The sequence below is a fragment of the Magnolia sinica genome, chromosome 12 (genome assembly GCF_029962835.1).
Source record: "Magnolia sinica isolate HGM2019 chromosome 12, MsV1, whole genome shotgun sequence".
Lineage (NCBI taxonomy): Eukaryota > Viridiplantae > Streptophyta > Magnoliopsida > Magnoliales > Magnoliaceae > Magnolia > Magnolia sinica.
In genome coordinates this window covers 27,575,292-27,579,759 of record NC_080584.1, presented here as the reverse complement: position 1 = coordinate 27,579,759, position 4,468 = coordinate 27,575,292, and the positions used below count along the sequence as shown (strand labels likewise).

Sequence of the window (4,468 nt, the reverse complement as noted above, 5' to 3'; positions counted from 1 at the left end):
ATACATCACATGTGGCCCCTCATCTGCCAAAATGGACGAATGGTGTGGGACCATAGAACCTGGTGACGTCACATCAGTAGCTATATAGCTGGTGTGTAGTAGACCAACCAATCAGCTACCGAAGTAGGTGGGTCCCACGTGGGGCCCACCACATACATATGTATATATCATATATATATATATAACATTGCTTTATTTTATTTTATTTATTTTTGAAAGGGGTCCAGCGTCTAGACCCTGGACGTTGGACGAGGTGATTTAAAACACACGTCTGAAAGGGGCCCACCATCCAAGGATCTAGACGGTGTGGATGACATCAACATCAAGTTGGGTCCACGCGGTGTGGCCCACCTGTTCTAGATCAAGCTGACGTTTGTGCTTTCCCTTCATCTGGGTCTGTCCAGACAGACGGGCAGCAATCTCGTCCGCTGGACAGACCAACAAGGTGGGCCCATTACATGGACAGCATGGATATCATACATACTTTAAGGTGGGCCATGAAACAGGGAAGAAGGAAGAGATAGGGAGAGAGAAAGAGAGAAAGAGAGAGAGAGGGAGAACCATGTCAGGGAGGGACCCCGCCACTATTGGGCCCTCCCTTGTACAATGCATACATCAAGTAGGTCTCACAACAAGTGAGCCCTTAAAAAAAAATCAACGGTGGATCACCCACCTATCAGCCTTCTTCTTTAGCTGCTAGGACTCCTAGGCTCCTTAGCTTTGATCTTGATGGAGGATGATGAAGTTTTGATAGTGGGGATGAGAGCTTTTGGGGGTAGGGAAGTGGGCTACACCAAGCTTCTCCTTAGGAGGCTTAGATGTTAGATTCTCTTGGGTTGCTTAGGAGTGAAGAGAGAGAATGAGAGAGAGAGAGAGAAGTGATGGTATGAAAAGGTGATGGAGTGATGGGTGATGGGTGTAAGGAAGGGATGGGTGGAGAGAGAGAGTTGACTTTAAGAATGGGAGAGAGATGGGTTACTTGTACTTGTGATAGGTTGTGTACTTAACTTTGATTGATTAATTGATTGACTGATTGATGGGATAGGTTGTAAAGATTCTCTCAGAATTCGTACACACAATGTTTTCCTTAAAATGAACGTGGTCCCACATCTTCTGGCCTAGGTATTATATCGTCCCTTGAGATACGGCGTTAGAACCATGGCGACAGCGTGGTCGCTAAGATACAAGTTTTGAGTCGAGTCGACTTAGATCTACGGGCTGTAACTTGGGATTTACGTGTAAATACTGATTTTAGGTCGAGGGTCATCGAAATTCGACAAGGAGGATAGCGGGAGCTTACGGAATTGTACGGACTATGATACAAGCCTTACAAGCCCGACCTAAGGTTTGGCTAGCCCAAGGTGGGTTCGGTCAAGTTTCCATCAATGATACATCTTCGGATTTTAGGCAAATTGGGCCAACCAAACATCAAGCCGAACTTGGGTTTGGGCCTGATGAATTTTTTAAAGATCTTATCTTGTGAAATCCAAGTTCCTTTGGAATGTAATCTTTGGAATCTGGCTAGCCTAAGCGACCCTTGGGCTAGCCGAACTTCTAGAATCCTTGGCTATAAATGGAGGCTCTTTCTTACTCTTAATACCACGAAAATTTATACATCTATTCGGTGTTGTAAAGAAAGAAACTCCAAACCTCCTTAAGCTAGTTGTGTTGTAATTTTTATATTCATTTTAGCTAATTTTATTCTCTCTCTCAAGTTAGTTTAAACTATTTTTATAGAGTAATCCATACTCTACTTGAAAAACAGAGAATCAAATTTGCAGCATTAAGGTATCATTCATTTTATTAAAAATATATTACATCCCTTTTATTTCTTTTTGAGTTGAACTCATACAAAGACTTCATCTACATCCTAAGAAGAAGATCGCTACATCCAAGCTATAATTACGACTTCGACTCACCAATCGAAGATAAGTACTATCTTTATATTTATTTCAGTTTGGGTTTTTCTGAGATAGATCGAAAATCTTAGCGAGTTTGTTTGTGGTGAACCCGTGAAAATCACAAAGTGAGTTTGTTTGTGGTGATGCCGTGAAAATCACAAAGTTGGTTTAATTGTGATAGCTCATGAAAATCATAATAATTATATCAGGTTGTTAAGGTGACCCTAGAAAACCTTGAAATAGTAAAAGCCAAAATTGCGAGTGTAGTAATTTTGGGAGTGGAGTAGGTTAAGTTTAGGCACCGAACCACTATAATTCTTTTGTACATTATGGTGATTGATGTTTATTATTTATGCATATCTTGTTCTTCATTTATTCTTGCGATAGTTTGATATTTTGATTTCAAAGATGTCGTGAAATAATGTTGCGCTGCCTAAATCCTTTAGGTGAAGGTTGTCTTACAAATTATTTGATATCAAGAATTCAATACTTTATGCAATTGAGTTTATTTCATTTATTATTCCGCATTCTTTAGGACATCTATAGCTCGTCTTTTCATCCCATCAAAGGTGTCATCAAAGCTGCATAAAGCTACGTAAATTGAAGTCGGTTAGAACAAAGCTTATAAATAGTTGTTTTTCTAGTTCCTCCTAAGCATGAATTACGATTGGAAGCATAGAGGAAAGGGTGGTGCTGCATCCAAGGAGTTCTTCTTCATTTTCTAGTTAGTTTTTCATGTTTTCTTTTGAGAGTTTAGTTTCAATCATGTTTTTGGTTGGCTAATCTCTTAGTTAGAGCTAAGAGTTAAAGGTTGTAGTTTGTTTTAATGTTATTCTTACTTTGATTTAAGTTTTATGATTTTCATGTTGGATATTTCATAGTTTATGATTCAATATAGAGGTATTTTTAGATTTACTTTAATCTATCATTGACTCCGAGCATGGTGTATTCTTAGGAACTTCATGAATGCTTTGTTCTCTATTTGTGAGTATTTGATTTGTAGAATTACTTGATTTACCATTAACTAAGGGCATGGTAGATTCTTTAAATTCTCTATAATCAATTCAATAAGAATGTTATGCATGGGTTGTTACTATTAATGTCCAGATTTATGTGGGAATTGTTTTATGATGTTTTAATTGCTAAATCATCCGACTGGATGGATGAGGACTCCAATTACAATTAAGTAATCAATATTGATCCAAGTAAGGATGCATTAAGATAAATACAAGTGGATCTTTAGCACTCTAGTTTTCCATTATATTGATAGTTTAACTTCATAACAACATCTCTTTCCATTACAACTTTAAGTTTAAAGTTACTTAGATAATCCCACACATACATTCCCTGTGGGTATGACCTCTGTCTCACCGAGATTATCACTACTTCGCAACCTTGCACTTTGAACATAAGCAATTAAGTTTTTGGCATTGTTGTCGGGGACTGCACTGTGTTTTCTGAATTATTCTAGTTTTAGAATTAGTCTAGGAATTAGGACTAACTTTTCAGATTTTCTAATTTAGTTCTGATTTTCTTAGATTATCATTGTTTTCTATCTTAGTAGTAACTCTTCTCTTTTTTCAAATTTTATTTTCTAGTTTCTAAATTTCTATTTTTAGGAGTAGGGTGTTTAGAATTAGAAGTGTTGAGTGTTTCATGTCCAAGTGGGTACGCAAAAACACTCTACATCTCTTGAGCGAAGTAGGATTAGTCGAAGGGCTCCATATCCATCACCAAAATAAACAACACTTGAGATCCTCTGAGTTAGTAGAAGTCATGGTTGCAAATCAACGTCACTAGTCGACTGAGGAAGTTCAAGATGAGAATGAGGTGCATAATACTCCCCCACCTAGAACATTAAGAGATTACTTACAACCGGCGAGGTCAAGAACACCTACCTACATGATTTATCCACTCAATGTAGGAAACGTGGATTTCAAACCATGCATGATCCAACTTCTTCCTAAATTTCATAGTTTAGATTCTAAAAGTCCATACTTGCAGTTAAAGGAATTTGATGAGATAGCTTCCACTCTACAATTTAATAACATTTTTAAAGATGTTTTAAGACTGAAATTGTTTCCATTTTTTCTGAAAGAGAGGGCTAGGTCATGGCTACATTCCTTAGGGCCGTGATCCATCGGCACATGGGTCGAGATGATCAGGAGTTCCTTAAAAAGTTCTTCATGCTCCATAAAACAAATACCTTAAGTAGGGCGATCATGAATTTTGCCCAAAAAGAGGAAGAGGCCTTCTTCCAATGTTGGGAGAGGTTCAATGATCTCTTGAATTTATGTCCACATCATGGCTATAAAACATGGTAGGTAATAAGCTTTTTCTATGATAGATTGACTTCACCTATGTACCAGTTCGTAGAGATGATTTGTAACGGTGAATTCATGAACAAGGAGGCTGATGATGTGTGGGATTACTTTGACCAACTTGCTAAAAACATGCAATCATGGGACACCTCCTCAAGGCCCACCACTTCTAAGTCAACTCAATCAAGAGAGAGGGGAGGGATTATGTCTTAAGAGACAATGATAACATAAGCACTAGGGTGGCCA

At 38.1% G+C, this 4,468-nt stretch overlaps 1 non-coding gene across 1 annotated transcript; it reads right to left on the bottom strand.

Annotated features, from left to right (window-relative positions):
* Positions 1-4,104: 4,104 nt before the first annotated feature.
* Positions 4,105-4,212, bottom strand: LOC131222150 (small nucleolar RNA R71). The gene has a single exon (XR_009159858.1). It is a non-coding gene; the product is annotated as a small nucleolar RNA R71 (small nucleolar RNA).
* Positions 4,213-4,468: the final 256 nt, after the last annotated feature.